Raw genomic sequence first — 25,061 nt, forward strand, 5'->3', positions numbered from 1 at the left:
TCTCTCTCTCTCTCTCTCTCTCTCTCTCTCTCTCTCTCTCTCTCTCTCTTCCTTCCTTCCTTCCTTAAAGGTACACGAGGAGTTAACAATAATAACATGCATGTCAATCTCTCATGGCTGAAAGTGGAGGAGAGATTGACTTCATCACTACTTGTTTTTGTAAGACGTGTTGACAAGCTAAATGAACCGATCTGTCTTTTTGAACTACTGACACCCAGCTCAGACACCCATGCATACACCACAAGACATGCCACCAGAAGTCTCTTCACAGTCCCCAAGTCCAGAACAGACTATGGGAGGCGCACAGTACTACATAGAGCCATGACTACATGAAACTCTATTCCACATCAGGTAACTGATCAATTCGATTTTTAAAAACGGATAAAAATACACCTTATGGAACAGCGGGGACTGTTAAAGAGACACACACACAAACGCTAGCACACGCACTATACACACAAGTACATTGTATTATTGGGGACGCAGGTAGCCTAGCTCTCGTTCTGCCCCTGAACAAGGCAGTTAACCCACTGTTCCTAGTCCGTCACTGTAAATAAGAATTTGTTCTTAACTGATTTGCCTAGTTAAATAAATAAAGGTTAAAAAATATATATATGGTGGAATTAAACATTTTGTATTGTTTAGCGGTGTAAAAATGATAAATGATGTACTGTTTTATGTTTTGTTTTATAAGTGTCTTAATGTGTCTGGAAGAGTAGCTGCTGCCTTGGCAACAGCTAATGGGTTCCTTAATAAATTCAAAACCACTGACCTTTTATTATTTAAAACTAACTTTTATGTATTTATTTAACCTTTATTTAACTATGCAAGTCAGTTAGGAACAAACCTCTTCATTACAATGACGGCATACCCCGGCCAAACTCAGACGACGCCAGACAAATTGGACTGACAATCACGGCCGGATGTGACACAGCCTGGAATCGAACCAGCCGCATCACTATCACACTGATCTCTATCACTATCACACTGACCTCTATCACACTGACCTTTATCACACGGACCTCTATCAAACTGACCTCTATCACTACCACACTGACCTCTATCACTACCACACTGACCTCTATCACCCTGACCTCTATCACACTGACCTCTATAACTACCACACTGACCTCTATCACACTGACCTCTATCACTATCACACTGACCTCTATCACTATCACACTGACCTCTATCACTATCACACTGACCTATATCACACTGACCTCTATCACTATCACACTGACCTCTATCACTATCACACTGACCTCTATCACACTGACCTCTATCACTATCACACTGACCTCTATCACACTGACCTCTATCACTATCACACTGACCTCTATCACTATCACACTGACCTCTATCACTATCACACTGACCTATATCACTACCACACTGACCTCTATCACTACCACACTGACCTCTATCACTATCACACTGACCTATATCACTATCACACTGACCTCTATCACTATCACACTGACCTCTATCACTACCACACTGACCTCTATCACTACCACACTGACCTCTATCACTACCACACTGACCTCTATCACACTGACCTCTATCACTACCACACTGATCACTATCACACTGACCTCTATCACTATCACACTGACCTCTATCACTATCACACTGACCTCTATCACACTGACCTATATCACTACCACACTGACCTCTATCTCTATCACACTGACCTCTATCACTATCACACTGACCTCTATCACTATCACACTGACCTCTATCACACTGACCTCTATCACTATCACACTGACCTCTATCCCCCTGACCTCTATCACTATCACACTGACCACTATCACTATCACACTGACCTCTATCACTACCACACTGACCTCTATCACTATCACACTGACCTCTATCACACTGACCTCTATCACTATCACACTGACCTCTATCACCCTGACCTCTATCACTATCACACTGACCTCTATCACTACCACACTGACCTCTATCACACTGACCTCTATCACTATCACACTGACCTCTATCACCCTGACCTCTATCACTATCACACTGACCTCTATCACCCTGACCTCTATCACTATCACACTGACCTCTATCACCCTGACCTCTATCACTACCACACTGACCTCTATCACACTGACCTCTATCACTATCACACTGACCTCTATCACTATCATACTGACCTCTATCACTATCATACTGACCTCTATCACTATCACACTGACCTCTATCACTATCACACTGACCTCTATCACTACCACACGGACCTCTATCACTATCACACTGACCTCTATCACTATCACACTGACCTCTATCACTACCACACTGACCTCTATCACTATCACACTGACCTCTATCACTATCACACTGACCTCTATCACCCTGACCTCTATCACTATCACACTGACCTCTATCTCCCTGACCTCTATCACTATCACACTGACCTCTATCACCCTGACCTCTATCACTATCACACTGACCTCTATCACCCTGACCTCTATCACTATCACACTGACCTCTATCACACTGACCTCTATCACTACCACACTGACCTCTATCACTACCACACTGACCTCTATCACACTGACCTCTATCACACTGACCTCTATCACTATCACACTGACCTCTATCACCCTGACCTCTATCACACTGACCTCTATCACTATCACACTGACCTCTATCACACTGACCTCTATCACTATCACACTGACCTCTATCACACTGACCTCTATCACTACCACACTGATCTCTATCACACTGACCTCTATCACTATCACACTGACCTCTATCACCCTGACCTCTATCACACTGACCTCTATCACTACCACACTGACCTCTATCACACTGACCTCTATCACACTGACCTCTATCACTATCACACTGACCTCTATCACTATCACACTGACCTCTATCACACTGACCTCTATCACACTGACCTCTATCACTATCACACTGACCTCTATCACTATCACACTGACCTCTATCACACTGACCTCTATCACTACCACACTGACCTCTATCACTATCACACTGACCTCTATCACTATCACACTGACCTCTATCACTATCACACTGACCTCTATCACTATCACACTGACCTATATCACACTGACCTCTATCACTACCACACTGACCTCTATCACACTGACCTCTATCACACTGACCTCTATCACTATCACACTGACCTCTATCACTACCACACTGACCTATATCACTATCACACTGACCTCTATCACTATCACAATGACCTCTATCACTACCACACTGACCTCTATCACACTGACCTCTATCACTATCACACTGACCACTATCACTATCACACTGACCTCTATCACTATCACACTGACCTCTATCACTACCACACTGACCTATATCACTATCACACTGACCTCTATCACTATCACAATGACCTCTATCACTACCACACTGACCTCTACCACACTGACCTCTATCACTATCACACTGACCTCTATCACTATCACACTGACCTCTATCACACTGACCTCTACCACACTGACCTCTATCACTATCACACTGACCTCTATCACTACCACACTGACCTCTATCACTATCACACTGACCTCTATCACACTGACCTCTACCACACTGACCTCTATCACTATCACACTGACCTCTATCACACTGACCTCTATCACTATCACACTGACCTCTATCACTATCACACTGACCTATATCACTATCACACTGACCTCTATCACACTGACCTCTATCACACTGACCTCTATCACACTGACCTCTACCACACTGACCTCTACCACACTGACCTCTACCACACTGACCTCTATCACTATCACACTGACCTCTATCACACTGACCTCTATCACACTGACCTCTATCACTACCACCCTGACCTCTATCACTATCACACTGAACTCTATCACACTGACCTCTATCACTACCACACTGACCTCTATCACTATCACACTGACATCTATCACACTGACCTCTATCACTATCACACTGACCTCTATCACCCTGACCTCTATCACTATCACACTGACATCTACCACACTGACCTCTATCACACTGACCTCTATCACACTGACCTCTACCACACTGACCACTATCACACTGACCTCTATCACTATCACACTGACCTCTATCACTATCACACTGATCTCTATCACTATCACACTGACCTCTATCACCCTGACCTCTATCACTACCACACTGACCTCTATCACACTGACCTCTATCACACTGACCTCTATTACTATCACACTGACCTCTATCACTATCACACTGACCTCTATCACCCTGACCTCTATCACTACCACCCTGACCTCTATCACACTGACCTCTATTACTATCACACTGACCTCTATCACACTGACCTCTATCACTATCACACTGACCTCTATCATTATCACACTGACCTCTATCACTACCACACTGACCTCTATCACTATCACACTGACCTATATCACTATCACTTTGAACTAAGGGGCCTAGCCCAAACCATGGAAAACAGCCCCTTTTCCTCCTCCACCAAACTTTACAGTTGGCACTATGCATTGAGGCATTTACCATTCTCCTGGCATCTGCCAAACCCAGATTCGTCCATCGAACTGCCAGGTGGTGAAGCGTGATTCATCACTCCAGAAAAATGCGTTTCCACGGCTCCAGAGTCCAATGGCGCTGAGCTTTACACCACTCAAGCTGACGTTTGGCATTGCGCTTGGTGACCTTAAGCTTGTGTGCGGCTGCTCTGCCATGGAAACCCCTTTCATGAAGCTCCCGACGAACAGTTCTTGTGCCGACGTTGCTTCCAGAGACAGTTTGGAACTCGGTAGTGAGTGTTGCAACTGAGGACATTCTACACGCTTCTGCGTTCTGTTCTGCTTGTGTGGCCTACCACTTTGAGGCTGAGCCGTTGTTGCTCCTAGACGTTTCCACTTCACAATAACAGCACTTACAGGTGACCGGGGGACAGCTCTAGCAGGGCAGAAACGTTACGAACTGACTTGTTGGAAAGGTGGCATCGCTGACGACCCTCCCACTCTGTCTGCCGTATTCTGTTTTTTTGCTGTCGGTGGGCGGAGCCGGGAGGGTCGTCAGCGACATGGGACACACCTGGGCACCTATCAACACCCCTCATTATCACATTAATGCACGCGACCACTCACTTACACTACTGTAACGGCTGTCGTCCTCTTCTTCCTCTGAAGAGGTGTAGCAAGGATCGGACCAATACGCAACGTGGTAGGTGTCCAAGTTTTAATATGGAAAACTGAACATGAACACAAATACAAAAACAATAAACGTGAACAAACCGAAACAGTCCCGTGTGGCACAAACACTGACACAGGAAACAATCACTCACAAAATACCCAAAGAACATGGCTGCCTAAATATGGTTCCCAATCAGAAACAACGATACACACCTGCCTCTAATTGAGAACCAATCTAGGCAACCATAGACTTACATAAACACCTAGAATGAACACAACCCCATAAATCTACAAAAACCCCTAGACAGTACAAACAAACACCCTAGACGAGACAAAAACACACAAACCACCCTCGTCACACCCTGACCTAACCAAAATAATAAAGAAAACAAAGATAACTAAGGCCAGGGCGTGACAACTACTGATTACTGACTACACACACCATTGTTAATTGTATATCGTTTACTTCAGTTAATAAATGTATTTTTGTTATTCCTTATCTCCACGTTGTCTCCCTCTTTTGTTACGGGATTCGAGCCGGTTCGTGACAAGTGCCACGTTGAAAGTCACTGAGCTCTTCAGTACAGGCCATTCTACTGCCAATGATTGCATTGCTGTGTGCTCGATTTTACACACCTGTCAGCAACGGGTGTGGCTGAAATAGCCGAATCCACTCATGTGGAGAGGTGTCCACATACTTTTGTATATATACAGTGTATACCACTAACCCTTTCACACTCATAACTCCCCCTCTTGCTGCATCACACAATACACCTGTTCTACCAAATTTATTCACCATCTCAAGCACACGCATGCTGTTCTCTCTCTCTCTCTCTCTCTCACTGTCTCTCTCTCACTGTCTCTCTCTCACTGTCTCTCTCTCTCTGTCTCTCTCTCTCTGTCTGTCTCTGTCTCTCTGTCTATCTGTCTGTCTCTCTGTATGTCTCTCTGTCTCTCTGTCTATCTGTCTCTCTCTCTCTCTGTCTGTTTCTGTCTCTCACTGTCTCTGTCTCTCTCTGTCTCTCTGTCTGTCTCTGTGTCTGTCTGTCTCTCTCTCACTGTCTCTCTCTCTCTGTCTCTCTCTCTCTGTCTGTCTCTGTCTCTCTGTCTATCTGTCTGTCTCTCTGTATGTCTCTCTGTCTCTCTGTCTATCTGTCTCTCTCTCTCTCTGTCTGTTTCTGTCTCTCACTGTCTCTGTCTCTCTCTGTCTCTCTGTCTGTCTCTGTGTCTGTCTGTCTCTCTCTCTCTCTGTCTGTCTCTCTCTCTCTGTCTGTCTCTGTCTCTCACTGTCTCACTGTCTCTGTCTCTCTGTCTCTCTCTCTGTCTGTCTCTGTCTCTCTCTCTGTCTCTCACACCAGTGAACTACATGTAGTGATTTTACAGCTTCGTGATAGTTGAACTAAATTCAAATCTTTGTTTTCATTAGTTAGCTACATCGCTACATGGAGAGAAAATAATAATGAACTACTTGAACAATAACAAATAATAATTATACTTTTTTTTATCATCATACCGGTCTAATTCTCTCTTTAAACATATGTTTTATGTTAAATATGCTAAACTACACATTCTGTTACAGTTTTTCTCCATTTCTAAAACACTAAAACCCATTGGCTGAACAAAGTTCTCAGTTGTTAAAACACTAAAACCCATTGGCTGAACAAAGTTCTCAGTTGCCTGGACTCATTTAGCTAATTATGCAGTCTGTTGTCAATACCTTAAACCATTTCACATGGTAAAACACAATTTGCAGATCTCACTTAAACTTTTCAGCAAAACTCTAAACACATTCTGCACTCTAATGCACATCCATACTGGTAAACACAAGTGGCAACAATCAAATACAAATAGAGAACACATGTCATTGATTGAACACAACCACTCAAAAATTGATTTAACCTGTTTTCAAATGATGCGACACAACCAATATAAGCCAGTTCAGAGAGCAAACAGGTTGTTGAAGGTGGGAAGGAGAAAGTCTGAGAATGGATAGAAGAAACAATGTGAGAGGACGAGGACGAGGTGCGAGGTGGGCGACGAGGAGGAGGGCAAGAAAGAGGAAGAGGAGGAGGAGGGCAAGAAAGAGGAAGACGAAGAGGAAGACAAAGAGTGGAAATATCTGATGAAATTCGAGCAACAGTTATAGACCATGTTCTTGTCCATGGACTGAAAATGAGGGAAGCAGGACTTAGAGTGCGACCCAATTTCAGACCCGATTTTCCGTGTCCACCGTAGTAAGGACATTCAGAGAAGAGAACAGGTATGTATTTTATGTAATTGCAAATTGACTGTACTACACTATATGCAGCTGTTTTCAATAGACATTTGTAAAGTTAATCACTGTATGTATTGTACTGCATCAATATGTTTTGTAACTGCACAACTACTTTTTGTAGAATTGCAAGGCTGCCACATGCAGGTGGAAGGACAGCTGTATTCACTCGGGAGCAAGAGGCCGTTATAGTTGGCATGGTCCTTCAAGATAATGCAATACGACTCAGAGAAATCCAGGAACGAGTGATACGAGACAAATACACACACTTCCCAGGGAATCGACAGTGTGAGCATTTCCACAATTGACCGTGTCCTCCATCGTAACAGGATGCGAATGAAACAAGTATACAGAGTACCTTTTGAGCGCTACTCGCCAAGGGTGAAAGAACTGCGAGCTCAGTATGTGCAAGTAAGTGTACATTCATAAACATTTACTGTAATCCAGATTGTCTACAGTACTAACACATACTATGTGAATGACATTACTCTTCAGTACATAACAATGTATGTGAATCAGAAGCCTAATTGTACTCTACAGTATAGCACTGTCTCTGTACGACTTACAAAAATCCTACATACAGTATATTGTATTTCTACACAGACAATATTTGACTTGGGATCCTTGGACAGACCCCCATGAGTTCATCTTTGTCGATGAAGCAGGCTTCAATCTAACACAGAGGAGAAGGAGAGGCCGAAACATGATTGGACAGCGGGCCATTGTTGAAGTCCCTGGTCAACGAGGTGGCAATGTCACAATCTGTGTTGCTATCAGCAACCATGGTGTTCTACATCACCATGTTACACTCGGGCCATATAACACCCAGCACCTTCTAAGATTTATTGCCAATCTGAGAGACATTGTAATTGAGCAGCAGGGTCAAGAGCTAAATGAGAATCCCATTCCCACCTATGTGATAGTGTGGGACAATGTCAGTTTCCACCGAGCTGCTCAGGTAAGAGAATGGTTTAACATCAATGGGCAGTTTATGAACTTGTACCTCCCTCCATACTCGCCTTTCCTGAATCCGATGGAGGAGTTTTTCCTCCTCTTGGAGATTGAAGGGTGTATGATAGACAACCCTACACCAGAGTAAATCTGCTGCAAGCCATTGATTTAGCCTGTGGTGATATAGGTGAGGAATCATGTCAGGGCTGGATACGGCACACAAGAGGATTCTTCCCCCCCGTTGCCTCAGGAGGGACATTATTGCTTGTGATGTCGACGAAGTGCTCTGGCCTGACCCAGCCCAAAGACAAGAAGAAGAACAGTGATCACATGTTTACTCCTTTGATTTTCTGTCCCTTTTAGTATTGTATACTGTAGTACAGTGCATTGTAGGCTGTATACTGTACAATGGACCAATTGTATGGCCCTGAACATTGTGCTTTCCATTTATCAACAGTACTGACTGCTCAATAGATTTTGACTGGTTGCAGGTTCATATCAACAAAGAACAAGAATTACAGTATCACAGAGACAAAAGGACAAGTATGTGAGATGCAAGGTACAGTACTGTAAAAATAAGGGGTACAAGGAAGAGGAAGAACAAAAAATAAATAAAATTGCAAAGAGCAAAGCAGAGCAGTAATTTCTGATCAATTTTGAGCTACTATGATAGAACACGTTTTCGTTCATCATAAGACAATGACGGAAAAATACGAATATTTTTTTAGATTAAAAAATGTACTTCTCCCTGAGAATTGTATGTTTTGAACAATGTGTTTTATATTTTTCGGTGTGTTGTTTACTGACTGCTTGAGAGTGTATATCATTTTGATCACTTTGTTTATGATTTGAGAGCAGTGTTTGATTTTGAACACAGCTAAAACTGTTTTGAGGCGAATGTTTCATTTTGCGAGAGGAGTCAGAGATTATGTAAATAGTGCTTGAAGATGAGGGTTTGTGTTTTAGGGTTTTCCAGGAAATGGAGCAAGGTTTCAGAAATTGTGTTTTAGCAATTGAGAAAAACTGTTAACATCTGACTCCAGAGGGATCTCATCTTGCTGTTAACATCTGACTCCAGAGGGATCTCATCTTGCTGTTGACATCTGACTCCAGAGGGATCTCATCTTGCTGTTGACATCTGACTCCAGAGGGATCTGTTCTTGCTGTTGACATCTGACTCCAGAGGGATCTGTTCTTGCTGTTGACATCTGACTCCAGAGGGATCTGTTCTTGCTGTTGACATCTGACTCCAGAGGGATCTGTTCTTGCTGTTAACATCTGACTCCAGAGGGATCTGTTCTTGTAATTTGAAGTCTATGACATTTCAGATTTAGATATGATAATTACATTTTTTATAATCACTAGGACCCATTTCTCAATACTTAGGTCACTTTTTCAAAACTCTTGACACAGTGAGGACAACAGCAGTCTATGTGGCTAAACTTTGGATCATTTTTCATTGCTTTGGCACAAAATGCATTCAATGACTACATCTTACAAATTTCATGAGTTCTTTTCTCACTCAGACACAACCACCACAAACTCTATGTACCTACAGGACAACCACCACCAAAACGATGTACCTACAGGACAACCACCACCAAAACTATGTACCTACAGGCCAACCACCACCAAAACTATGTACCTACAGGCCAACCACCACCAAAACTATGTACCTACAGGACAACCACCACCAAAACTATGTACCTACAGGACAACCACCACCAAAACTCTATGTACCTACAGGACAACCACCACCAAAACTATGTACCTACAGGACAACCACCACAAACTCTATGTACCTACAGGACAACCACCACCAAAACTATGTACCTACAGGACAACCACCACCAAAACTCTATGTACCTACAGGACAACCACCACCAAAACTCTATGTACCTACAGGACAACCACCACCAAAACTATGTACCTACAGGACAACCACCACCAAAACTATGTACCTACAGGACAACCACCACAAACTCTATGTACCTACAGGACAACCACCACCAAAACTATGTACCTACAGGACAACCACCACCAAAACTCTATGTACCTACAGGCCAACCACCACCAAAACTATGTACCTACAGGACAACCACCACCAAAACTATGTACCTACAGGACAACCACCACCAAAACTCTATGTACCTACAGGACAACCACCACCAAAACTCTATGTACCTACAGGACAACCACCACAAACTCTATGTACCTACAGGACAACCACCACAAACTCTATGTACCTACAGGACAACCACCACCAAAACTCTATGTACCTACAGGCCAACCACCACCAAAACTCTATGTACCTACAGGACAACCACCACCAAAACTATGTACCTACAGGACAACCACCACCAAAACTATGTACCTACAGGACAACCACCACCAAAACTATGTACCTACAGGCCAACCACCACAAACTCTATGTACCTACAGGACAACCACCACCAAAACTATGTACCTACAGGACAACCACCACCAAAACTATGTACCTACAGGACAACCACCACCAAAACTCTATGTACCTACAGGACAACCACCACCAAAACTATGTACCTACAGGACAACCACCACCAAAACTATGTACCTACAGGACAACCACCACCAAAACTCTATGTACCTACAGGACAACCACCACCAAAACTATGTACCTACAGGACAACCACCACCAAAACTATGTACCTACAGGACAACCACCACCAAAACTATGTACCTACAGGACAACCACCACCAAAACTATGTATCTACAGGACAACCACCACCAAAACTCTATGTACCTACAGGACAACCACCACCAAAACTATGTACCTACAGGACAACCACCACCAAAACTCTATGTACCTACAGGACAACCACCACCAAAACTCTATGTACCTACAGGCCAACCACCACCAAAACTCTATGTACCTACATGACAACCACCACCAAAACTATGTACCTACAGGACAACCACCACCAAAACTATGTACCTACAGGACAACCACCACCAAAACGATGTACCTACAGGACAACCACCACAAACTCTATGTACCTACAGGACAACCACCACCAAAACTATGTACCTACAGGACAACCACCACCAAAACTCTATGTACCTACAGGCCAACCACCACCAAAACTCTATGTACCTACAGGACAACCACCACCAAAACTATGTACCTACAGGACAACCACCACCAAAACTATGTACCTACAGGACAACCACCACAAACTCTATGTACCTACAGGACAACCACCACCAAAACTCTATGTACCTACAGGCCAATTTGGAACATGTTAACATACTCTTTTCAAAACTGTTAAACTTAAGTTCAAAACCTAACACAACATTGAATAAGACAGCAATTGGCTACAATTTCTACAGTAATTCCTTATTGAAATATATTCCAAATGAAAATACTATCAAAACAATTTGACCAACCACAGCTGATTCCCATTGTAGAGGGACACCTACCCAGGTGTTAGTCTTTGAATTTCATTACCATCTATACAAAAAGGGACAGTTTAAGAATAATGCTGTACTGTAATGTAAACATGGACCCAGCCAGAGATAGAGAAGTGGCTGACAGAGGAAGAAGAGTGGCTGGGAGATGGAGAGGGAGAGGGAGAGGGAGAGGGAGAGGGAGAGGGTGAGGGAGTGGGTGAGGGAGAGGGAGAGGGAGAGGGAGAGGGAGAGGGAGTGGGAGTGGGAGAGGGAGTGGGAGTGGGAGAGGGAGAGGGAGAGGGAGAGGGAGAGGGAGAGGGAGAGGGAGAGGGAGATGGAGAGGGAGAGGGAGATGGAGATGGAGATGGAGTGGGAGAGGGAGAGGGAGAGGGAGAGGGAGAGGGAGAGAGAGGGAGAGGGAGAGGGAGAGGGAGAAGGAGAGGGAGAGGGAGAGGGAGTGGGAGAGGGAGAGGGAGAGGGAGAGGGAGAGGGAGAGGGAGAGGGAGAGGGAGAGGGAGATGGAGAGGGAGAGGGAGAGGGAGAGGGAGAGGGAGTGGGAGTGGGAGAGGGAGAGGGAGAGGGAGATGGAGAGGGAGAGGGAGAGGGAGATGAAGAGGGAGATGGAGAGGGAGAGGGAGAGGGAGTGGGTGAGGGAGAGGGAGAGGAGTACGTATGTGTGGTGGAAGAAGACTGAGAGGAAGATCCAGAGCTGTCGTCTCAGATGAGAATAGGGCTACTATAATTGATCATGTAATAAATCATGGTCTATCAATGAGAGAGGCTGGTCTGAGAGTGCATACAGATCTGCAACGCTCAACAGTGGCATCTATCCTGAGAAACTTCCGGCAAAACAACAGGTAAGATGTCCATTCTGCAAGGACATCTGACTGAACTGCACATTACAGAAGTCAATTGAGCAAAGCCTCCAAACCCACTTGTGTATAATTGTTTTTGTATTTCTGCTTAGGACCCAACGGTTACCTCCCACAGGCGGGAGAGGTAGGATTTTCACTGCTGTGCAGGAAACTGCCATCGTTGATACGGTCATCAGAAACAATGGCATAAAACTCACAGAGATTCGAGTGTTGGCAGACAACATTACATTTGGAAATATTCACCATGTAAGCATAACAACTATTTCTAGAGTCCTGAAAACAACATCAAGTCGGGATGAAGCCGTTGTCCACTGTCCCCTTTGAGAGGATGTCACGACTGTTGAAGGATGAAGCCGTTGTCCACTGTCCCCTTTGAGAGGATGTCACGACTGTTGAAGGATGAAGCCGTTGTCCACTGTCCCCTTTGAGAGGATGTCACGACTGTTGAAGGATGAAGCAGTTGTCCACTGTCCCCTTTGAGAGGATGTCACGGCTGTTGAAGGATGAAGCAGTTGTCCACTGTCCCCTTTGAGAGGATGTCACGACTGTTGAAGGATGAAGCAGTTGTCCACTGTCCCCTTTGAGAGGATGTCACGGCTGTTGAAGGATGAAGCAGTTGTCCACTGTCCCCTTTGAGAGGATGTCACGGCTGTTGAAGGACGAAGCCGTTGTCCACTGTCCCCTTTGAGAGGATGTCACGACTGTTGAAGGATGAAGCCGTTGTCCACTGTCCCCTCTGAGAGGATGTCACGGCTGTTGAAGGATGAAGCCGTTGTCCACTGTCCCCTTTGAGAGGATGTCACGACTGTTGAAGGATGAGGACCAAGGTGCAGCGTTTTATTTAATTTAAGAATGACGCCGACAAAAAACAATAAACCATACAAAACAAACCGTGAAGCTAAAGGCAATAGTGCCAACAAACAAAGACAACTTCCCACAAAGACAGGTGGGGAAAAAGGGCTACCTAAGTATGGTTCCCAATCAGAGACAACGATAGACAGCTGTCTCTGATTGAGAACCATACCCGGCCAAAACATAGAAATACAAAATCATAGAAACACAAAATATAGAATGCCCACCCCAACTCAAGCCCTGACCAAACCAAAATAGAGACATAAAAAGGATCTCTAAGGTCAGGGCGTGACAGAGGAACTCTGAACGAGTCAAGCAACTCAGGAACCAAAAAGTCCAGGTATGTCAGTGATTGTGTGCAGATATGTAGCGGAGTCAGGCGCAGGACACAGGTGTTGAGCAACACAACGGAGTTTACTCAAAATACAAGCAAAATTCCACATAGGAATAATAACAAACACACATGCACCAACAACAACCACTAACGACACACACAATCACGGACAGAACAGAAATGTATGCCAGAGGGTTAAATAGGGAACATGATAGGGGAATTGAAACCAGGTGTGTGTAATACAGACAAAACAAAACGAAACTGAAACATGGATCGGTGGTGACTAGAAAGCCGGTGACGTCGACCGCCGAACACCACCCGAACAAGGAGAAGGGTCGACTTCGGCGGAAGTCGTGACCAGGTAAGAGGACTATAAAATACAGAACTTGTTTTGAACAAAACCAAACAGGGCGGAGACACAATGGCATGTTTTTAATGTAAACTAGCGTAATAACTCTTATGTTGCCTTGTGGATTTATTGTAGAGAGTCATGGAGAATGAAGTCAGGCAAATAGCCCCCGTATTCATCTTTGTGGACAAGGCTGGTTTCAACTCGGCCAAAACACAGCGGCGAGGAAGGGAATGTGATTGGGAAACGGGCCACAGTGGGCCAGAGGGGTGCCAACATCACAATGTGTGCAGCAATATCCTCTGATGGACTGCTGTTACACAAACCGCTAATTGGGCCATACAACACCGAGCGGCTCATTTCATTCCTGGATGACCTCTATGGAAGGGTTGTGCCAGGTGAGGAAAGGGTTGCAGTGAGGCAAAATCGGGCCAACGTTTGTAATTGTATGGGACAATGTGGCATTTCCCCAGTCCCGTGCCGTCACAGAGCGGTATGCAGCCCATCCCAGGATGGTGTCACTTTTCCTCCCACCTTACTCTCATTCCTTACTCTCCACTCCTCAACCCTCATAGAGGAATTAATTTCCTAATGGAGGTGGAATGTTTATCACCACCATCTACATGTTAAAATGTCCATCCTGGACGCAATGAATGCCGGATGCCTGGACATACCTGCAGAAGACCGCCAGAGATGGACCAGGCATGCCAAAATATTATTTCCTAGGTCTGTTGACCAAGATGACATAAGATGTGATGTGGATGAGAACCTGTGGCCAAATGCAGAAGAAAGGGTTGACTAGCATTGCTACTGTATCTGTATCGGTAGATGGTGTACATACCAATTCTTGTATTTTGGAATCACCAAAAAATGACATAAAACATATTGAAGCATATTGCATCATGTCTGATTCATTCCTGTAACATATACTGCAGTGAATTCTAAACAGTAGAGAGGTGTCATTCTTGTTTTATAAAGACGTTTTCTATCTCTCTCAAACACACTATAACTGTCCCTCTGATACCTGTCCCTCTGATACCTGTCCCTCTGAAACCTGTCCCTCTGATACCTGTCCCTCTGATACCTGTCCCTCTGATACCTGTCCCTCTGATACCTGTCCCTCTGATACCTGTCCCTCTGATACCTGTCCCTCTGATACCTGTCCCTCTGATACCTGTCCCTTTGATACCTGTCCCTCTGATACCTGTCCCTCTGATACCTGTCCCTCTGATACCTGTCCCTTTGATACCTGTCCCTCTGATACCTGTCCCTCTGATACCTGTCCCTCTGATACCTGTCCCTCTGATACCTGTCCCTCTGATACCCGTCCCTCTGATACCCGTCCCTCTGATACCCGTCCCTCTGATACCCGTCCCTCTGATACCCGTCCCTCTGATACCCGTCCCTCTGATACCCGTCCCTCTGATACCCGTCCCTCTGATACCCGTCCCTCTGATACATGTCCCTCTGATACCTGTCCCTCTGATACCTGTCCCTCTGATACCTGTCCCTCTGATACCTGTCCCTCTGATACCCGTCCCTCTGATACCCGTCCCTCTGATACCCGTCCCTCTGATACCCGTCCCTCTGATACCCGTCCCTCTGATACCCGTCCCTCTGATACCCGTCCCTCTGAAACCCGTCCCTCTGATACCCGTCCCTCTGATACCCGTCCCTCTGATACCCGTCCCTCTGATACCCGTCCCTCTGATACCCGTCCCTCTGTTACCCGTCCCTCTGATACCCGTCCCTCTGATACCCGTCCCTCTGATACCCGTCCCTCTGATACCCGTCCCTCTGATACCCGTCCCTCTGATACCCGTCCCTCTGATACCTGTCCCTCTGATACCTGTCCCTCTGATACCTGTCCCTCTGATACCTGTCCCTCTGATACCTGTCCCTCTGATACCTGTCCCTCTGATACCTGTCCCTCTGATACCTGTCCCTCTGATACCTGTCCCTCTGATACCTGTCCCTCTGAAACCTGTCCCTCTGATACCTGTCCCTCTGATACCTGTCCCTCTGATACCCGTCCCTCTGATACCCGTCCCTCTGATACCCGTCCCTCTGATACCCGTCCCTCTGACACCCGTCCCTCTGACACCCGTCCCTCTGACACCCGTCCCTCTGACACCCGTCCCTCTGATACCCGTCCCTCTGAAACCGGTCCCTCTGATACCTGTCCCTCTGAAACCTGTCCCTCTGATACCTGTCCCTCTGATACCCGTCCCTCTGAAACCCGTCCCTCTGATACCCGTCCCTCTGATACCCGTCCCTCTGATACCCGTTCCTCTGATACCCGTCCCTCTGATACCCGTCCCTTTGATACCCGTCCCTCTGATACCCGTCCCTCTGATACCCGTCCCTTTGATACCCGTCCCTCTGATACCTGTCCCTCTGATACCTGTCCCTCTGATACCTGTCCCTTTGATACCTGTCCCTCTGATACCTGTCCCTTTGATACCTGTCCCTCTGATACCTGTCCCTCTGATACCTGTCCCTCTGATACCTGTCCCTTTGATACCTGTCCCTCTGATACCTGTCCCTCTGATACCTGTCCCTTTGATACCTGTCCCTCTGATACCTGTCCCTCTGATACCTGTCCCTCTGATACCTGTCCCTCTGATACCTGTCCCTTTGATACCTGTCCCTCTGATACCTGTCCCTCTGATACCCGTCCCTCTGATACCTGTCCCTCTGATACCTGTCCCTTTGTTACCTGTCCCTCTGATACCTGTCCCTCTGATACCTGTCCCTCTGATACCTGTCCCTCTGATACCTGTCCCTCTGATACCCGTCCCTCTGATACCTGTCCCTCTGATACCTGTCCCTCTGATACCTGTCCCTCTGATACCTGTCCCTCTGATACCTGTCCCTCTGAAACCTGTCCCTCTGATACCTGTCCCTCTGATACCTGTCCCTCTGAAACCTGTCCCTCTGAAACCTGTCCCTCTGATACCTGTCCCTCTGAAACCTGTCCCTCTGATACCTGTCCCTCTGATACCTGTCCCTTTGATACTTGTCCCTCTGACACCTGTCCCTCTGACACCTGTCCCTCTGATACCTGTCCCTCTGATACCTGTCCCTCTGATACCTGTCCCTCTGATACCTGTCCCTTTGATACCTGTCCCTCTGATACCTGTACCTCTGAAACCTGTCCCTCTGAAACCTGTCCCTCTGAAACCTGTCCCTCTGATACCTGTCCCTTTGATACCTAACCCTCTGACACCTGTCCCTTTGATACCTGTCCCTCTGATACCTGTCCCTCTGATACCTGTCCTGATAAAGCTATGAATCCGTTACCTCTGATAACTCACCCAGATAAAGCAGCAACCTTTAAAACCATCACCTCCATTACCTCTGTGTCCTTTCGATTACTAGGCATTTCTATTTAATAACTACACGGAAACAAAGGGCCATCACAAAGATACACTTACACACACACACACACACACACACACACACACACACACACACACACACAATATGACTCTCTCACACACAGTAGTCCCACACACTTTCACACACACACACACACACACAATCAACGCGACAGTAGCAGCAGACTCACCGTGAGATGAATCCATTATGAGAATGCGTCTACTGTTCATAACACTCTGAGAGAACACTGTGAGTTATACTAATGGCTGTCTTTTACATCCAGTTCACAAGCACACTAACGCTGTGACAGGCAGCTCATGATGAGTCGAAAGACTTCAAGAGTCTTCTTCTTCTCTTAACTAAAAGAGGGATTTGGGAAACACTCACACCACAAAGCAATATGACTGTGCTGACAAACTGCCTGGGAGCTCCTCAGTGGTGAAACTCCTCCTCCTTCAATCAGTGGTGAACCAGGTGGAACAAATCTTCCAGGCAATCAGGGCGTGCCAGCACCTGGCTCTGCTGTTGTCTTTAGACCGCAGTGAAAGGAGCATTTATAACACCACAAGACCAAGGAAACTTCATCTTTGTGATCAAGGTGACTGTGCAAGTCCAAGCCCTCCACAAAACTGTGAAAGACAGCCGGTAAGCGCCATATTGGCCATGCTTGACTATACTGACTTAAGCAGTGCACTGCTAATGATACTCTGGAAAACACAGACTCTTAACTCTTAACTTTGATAGGACTTTTGCAGTGGTATTTATAACTTCAAATGTTGTTTGTGGGGTATAAAGGAAAAGTAAGAAGAGCCAAATTCATTGTTGACAAAGAACTTGTTTGAAATGGTTAAAAGTAATTTAAACTTTTTACAAATCTTAGTAAACCAAGTTCTTAATTCAGTAACAAATGTATAGTCTAAAAAATCTTTGGCTAAAAAATGAAAGATTTGTCTGTTTAAAACTACTGATTAGAAAATAAATGTAATTTTTTACTACTAAAAATAGTTTGAATGTATTTGGCAAAAATGCAAATTTAGATAAAAATATGCTGATTCTGCTCATTTAATTAAAAATGGTGGGTTTCTATTTTGGGAAACATTTGCTTAAAAGTGGAAACCTTGTATTTTATAATGGCAGAAATGTGTTTATCTGAGGTGAATGTGGATAATTTTGTGTATTTCATTGGGCTGTCAACTCAAATAGTAACTTGTATTTGTCATCTCTTTTTTGAGGTTTTTCACCTGTTTACTGCCAACCAAAGAATGGTAAATAAAAGACAAACAACTGATTCCATGGCTGTTTATTGAGTGAAATCCAGTTAAAATCTTCATGTGGAGGGACTGTCCTTTTCAAGTGGGGAATTGCACAAGAAAGGGGTCAAAACTTGACAATGACATCCCATTAATATCTCAACAGTCAGATGTCCTCTCTCTAACTATCTAAACAGTCAGAAGTCCTCTCTCTCTCTCTCTAACTACCTAAACAGTCAGAAGTCCTCTCTCTCTAACTACCTAAACAGTCAGAAGTCCTCTCTCTCTAACTACCTAAACAGTCAGAAGTCCTCTCTCTCTCTCTCTAACTACCTAAACAGTCAGAAGTCCTCTCTCTCTAACTACCTAAACAGTCAGAAGTCCTCTCTCTCTAACTACCTAAACAGTCAGAAGTCCTCTCTCTCTCTCTCTAACTACCTAAACAGTCAGAAGTCCTCTCTCTCTAACTACCTAAACAGTCAGAAGTCCTCTCTCTCTAACTATCTAAACAGTCAGAAGTCCTCTCTCTCTCTCTCTAACTACCTAAACAGTCAGAAGTCCTCTCTCTCTAACTATCTAAACAGTCAGAAGTCCTCTCTCTCTAACTATCTAAACAGTCAGAAGACCTCTCTCTCTCAATTCAATTCAATTCAAGGGGCTTTATTGGCATGGGAAACATGTGTTAACATTGCCAAAGCAAGTGAGGTAGATAATATACAAAAGTGAAATAAACAATACAAATTAACAGTAAACATTACACTTACAGAAGTTTCAAAGCAATAAAGACATTACAAGTGTCATATTATATATATATATACAGTGTTGTAGCAATGTACAAATGGTTAAAGCACACAAGTTAAAATAAATAAACATAAATATGGGTTGTATTTACAATGGTGTTTGTTCTTCACTGGTTGCCCTTTTCTTGTGGCAACAGGTCACAAATCTTGCTGCTGTGATGGCACACTGTGGAATTTCACCCAGTAGATATGGGAGTTTATCATAATTGGATTTGGTTTCGAATTCTTTGTGGATCTGTGTAATCTGAGGGAAATATGTGTCTCTAATATGGTCATACATTGGGCAGGAGGTTAGGAAGTGCAGCTCAGTTTCCACCTCATTTTGTGGGCAGTGTGCACAGCCTGTCTTCTCTTGAGAGCCATGTCTGCCTACGGCGGCCTTTCTCAATAGCAAGGCTATGCTCACTGAGTCTGTACATAGTCAAAGCTTTCCTTAAGTTTGGGTCAGTCACAGCTCTCTCTAACTATCTAAACAGTCAGAAGTCCTCTCTCTCTCTAACTATCTAAACAGTCAGAAGTCCCTCTCTCTCTAACTATCTAAACAGGCAGAAGTCCTCTCTCTCTCTAACTATCTAAACAGGCAGAAGTCCTCTCTCTCTCTCTAACTATCTAAACAGTCAGAAGTCCTCTCTCTCTCTCTAACTATCTAAACAGTCAGAAGTCCTCTCTCTCTCTCTAACTATCTAAACAGTCAGAAGTCCTCTCTCTCTCTCTCTAACTATCTAAACAGTCAGAAGTCCTCTCTCTCTAACTACCTAAACAGTCAGAAGTCCTCTCTCTCTAACTATCTAAACAGTCAGAAGTCCTCTCTCTCTAACTATCTAAACAGTCAGAAGTCCTCTCTCTCTAACTATCTAAACAGTCAGAAGACCTCTCGCTCTCTCTCTCTAACTATCTAAACAGGCAGAAGTCCTCTCGCTCTCTCTCTCTAACTATCTAAACAGGCAGAAGTCCTCTCGCTCTCTCTCTCTAACTATCTAAACAGGCAGAAGTCCTCTCTCTCTCTCTAACTATCTAAACAGTCAGAAGTCCTCTCTCTCTCTCTAACTATCTAAACAGTCAGAAGTCCTCTCTCTCTCTCTCTCTCTAACTATCTAAACAGTCAGAAGACCTCTCGCTCTCTCTCTCTAACTATCTAAACAGGCAGAAGTCCTCTCGCTCTCTCTCTCTAACTATCTAAACAGGCAGAAGTCCTCTCGCTCTCTCTAACTATCTAAACAGGCAGAAGTCCTCTCGCTCTCAATTCAATTCAATTCAATTCAATTCAATTCAAGGGGCTTTATTGGCATGGGAAACATGTGTTAACATTGCCAAAGCAAGTGAGGTAGATAATATACAAAAGTGAAATAAACAATAAAAATTAACAGTAAACATTACACATACATAAGTTTCAAAACAATAAAGACATGACAAATGTCATATTATATATATACAGTGTTGTAACAATGTACAAATGGTTAAAGCACACAAGTTAAAATAAATAAACATAAATATGGGTTGTATTTACAATGGTGTTTGTTCTTCACTGGTTGCCCTTTTCTTGTGGCAACAGGTCACAAATCTTGCTGCTGTGATGGCACACTGTGGAATTTCACCCAGTAGATATGGGAGTTTATCAAAATTGGATTTGTTTTCGAATTCTTTGTGGATCTGTGTAATCTGAGGGAAATATGTCTCTCTAATATGGTCATACATTGGGCAGGAGGTTAGGAAGTGCAGCTCAGTTTCCACCTCATTTTGTGGGCAGTGAGCACATAGCCTGTCTTCTCTTGAGAGCCATGTCTGCCTACGGCGGCCTTTCTCAATAGCAAGGCTATGCTCACTGAGTCTGTACATAGTCAAAGCTTTCCTTAAGTTTGGGTCAGTCACAGTGGTCAGGTATTCTGCCACTGTATACTCTCTGTTTAGGGCCAAATAGCATTCTAGTTTGCTCTGTTTTTTTGTTAATTCTTTCCAATGTGTCAAGTAATTATCTTTTTGTTTTCTCATGATTTGGTTGGGTCTAATTGTGCTGTTGTCCTGGGGCTCTGTGGGGTGTGTTTGTGTTTGTGAACAGAGCCCTAGGACCAGCTTGCTTAGGGGACTCTTCTCCAGGTTCATCTCTCTGTAGGTGATGGCTTTGTTATGGAAGGTTTGGGAATCGCTTCCTTTTAGGTGGTTGTAGAATTTAACGGCTCTTTTCTGGATTTTGATAATTAGTGGGTATTGGCCTAATTCTGCTCTGCATGCATTATTTGGTGTTCTACGTTGTACACGGAGGATATTTTTGCAGAATTCTGCATGCAGAGTCTCAATTTGGTGTTTGTCCCATTTTGTGAAATCTTGGTTGGTGAGCGGACCCCAGACCTCACAACCATAAAGGGCAATGGGCTCTATGACTGATTCAAGTATTTTTAGCCAGATCCTAATTGGTATGTTGAAATTTATGTTCCTTTTGATGGCATAGAATGCCCTTCTTGCCTTGTCTCTCAGATCGTTCACAGCTCTGTGGAAGCTACCTGTGGTGCTGATGTTTAGGCCGAGGTATGTATAGTTTTTTGTGTGCTCTAGGGCAACGGTGTCTAGATGGAATTTGTGGTCCTGGCGACTGGACCTTTTTTGGAACACCATTATTTTGGTCTTACTGAGATTTACTGTCAGGGCCCAGGTCTGACAGAATCTGTGCAGAAGATCTAGGTGCTGCTGTAGGCCCTCCTTGGTTGGTGACAGAAGCACCAGATCATCAGCAAACAGTAGACATTTGACTTCGGATTCTAGTAGGGTGAGACCGGGTGCTGCAGACTGTTCTAGTGCCCGCGCCAATTCGTTGATATATATGTTGAAGAGGGTGGGGCTTAAGCTGCATCCCTGTCTCACCCCACGACCCTGTGTGAAGAAATGTGTGTGTTTTTTGCCAATTTTAACCGCACACTTGTTTGTGTACATGGATTTTATGATGTCGTATGTTTTACCCCCAACACCACTTTCCATCAATTTGTATAGCAGACCCTCATGCCAAATTGAGTCGAAGGCTTTTTTGAAATCAACAAAGCATGAGAAGACTTTGCCTTTGTTTTGGTTTGTTTGGTTGTCAATTAGGGTGTGTAGGGTGAATACATGGTCTGTTGTACGGTAATTTGGTAAAAAGCCAATTTGACATTTGCTCAGTACATTGTTTTCATTGAGGAAATGTACGAGTCTGCTGTTAATGATAATGCAGAGTATTTTCCCAAGGTTACTGTTGACGCATATTCCACGGTAGTTATTGGGGTCAAATTTGTCTCCACTTTTGTGGATTGGGGTGATCAGTCCTTGGTTCCAAATATTGGGGAAGATGCCAGAGCTAAGGACGATGTTAAAGAGTTTTAGTATAGCCAATTGGAATTTGTTGTCTGTATATTTGATCATTTCATTAAGGATACCATCAACACCACAGGCCTTTTTGGGTTTGAGGGTTTTTATTTTGTCCTGTAACTCATTCAAGGTAATTGGAGAATCCAATGGGTTCTGGTAGTCTTTAATAGTTGATTCTAGGATTTGTATTTGATCATGTATATGTTTTTGTTCTTTATTCTTTGTTATAGAGCCAAAAAGATTGGAGAAGTGGTTTACCCATACATCTCCATTTTGGATAGATAATTCTTCGTGTTGTTGTTTGTTTAGTGTTTTCCAATTTTCCCAGAATTGGTTAGAGTCTATGGAGTCTTCAATTACATTGAGCTGATTTCTGACGTGCTGTTCCTTCTTTTTCCGTAGTGTATTTCTGTATTGTTTTAGTGATTCGCCATAGTGAAGGCGTAGACTCAGGTTTTCCGGGTCTCTATGTTTTTGGTTGGACAGGTTCCTCAATTTATTTCTTAGATTTTTGCATTCTTTATCAAACCATTTGTCATTGTTGTTCATTTTCTTCGGTTTTCTATTTGAGATTTTTAGATTTGATAGGGAAGCTGAGAGGTCAAATATACTGTTAAGATTTTCTACTGCCAAGTTTACACCTTCACTATTGCAGTGGAACATTTTACCCAGGAAGTTGTCTAAAAGGGATTGAATTTGCTGTTGCCTAATTGTTTTTTGGTAGGTTTCCAAACTGCATTCCTTCCATCTATAGCATTTCTTAATGTTACTCAGTTCCTTTGGCTTTGATGCCTCATGATTGAGTATTGCTCTGTTCAAGTAGACTGTGATTTTGCTGTGGTCTGATAGGGGTGTCAGTGGGCTGACTGTGAACGCTCTGAGAGACTCTGGGTTGAGGTCAGTGATAAAGTAGTCTACAGTGCTACTGCCAAGAGATGAGCTATAGGTGAACCTACCATAGGAGTCCCCTCGAAGCCTACCATTGACTATGTACATACCCAGCGTGCGACAGAGCTGCAGGAGTTGTGACCCGTTTTTGTTGGTTATGTTGTCATAGTTGTGCCTAGGGGGGCATATGGGGGAGGGAATGCTGTCACCTGCAGGCAGGTGTTTGTCCCCCTGTGTGCTGAGGGTGTCAGGTTCTTGTCCAGTTCTGGCATTTAGGTCGCCACAGACTAATACATGTCCCTGGGCCTGGAAATGATTGATTTCCTCTCTCTCTCTCTCTCTCTAACTATCTAAACAGTCAGAAGTCCTCTCTCTCTCTCTAACTATCTAAACAGTCAGAAGTCCTCTCTCTCTCTCTCTAACTATCTAAACAGTCAGAAGTCCTCTCTCTCTCTCTCTAACTATCTAAACAGGCAGAAGTCCTCTCTCTCTAACTATCTAAACAGTCAGAAGTCCTCTCTCTCTAACTATCTAAACAGTCAGAAGACCTCTCTCTCTAACTATCTAAACAGGCAGAAGTCCTCTCGCTCTCTCTCTCTAACTATCTAAACAGGCAGAAGTCCTCTCGCTCTCTCTCTCTAACTATCTAAACAGGCAGAAGTCCTCTCTCTCTCTCTAACTATCTAAACAGTCAGAAGTCCTCTCTCTCTCTCTAACTATCTAAACAGTCAGAAGTCCTCTCTCTCTCTCTCTCTAACTATCTAAACAGTCAGAAGACCTCTCTCTCTAACTATCTAAACAGGCAGAAGTCCTCTCGCTCTCTCTCTCTAACTATCTAAACAGGCAGAAGTCCTCTCGCTCTCTCTCTCTAACTATCTAAACAGGCAGAAGTCCTCTCGCTCTCTCTCTCTAACTATCTAAACAGGCAGAAGTCCTCTCGCTCTCTCTAACTATCTAAACAGGCAGAAGTCCTCTCTCTCTCTCTCTCTAACTATCTAAACAGGCAGAAGTCCTCTCTCTCTCTCTCTCTAACTATCTAAACAGTCAGAAGTCCTCTCTCTCTCTCTCTCTCTAACTATCTAAACAGTCAGAAGTCCTCTCTCTCTCTCTCTCTAACTATCTAAACAGTCAGAAGTCCTCTCTCTCTCTCTCTAACTATCTAAACAGTC

The sequence above is a fragment of the Salvelinus alpinus genome, chromosome 31, assembly GCF_045679555.1.
Source record: "Salvelinus alpinus chromosome 31, SLU_Salpinus.1, whole genome shotgun sequence".
NCBI classification, from domain to species: Eukaryota; Metazoa; Chordata; class Actinopteri; order Salmoniformes; family Salmonidae; genus Salvelinus; species Salvelinus alpinus.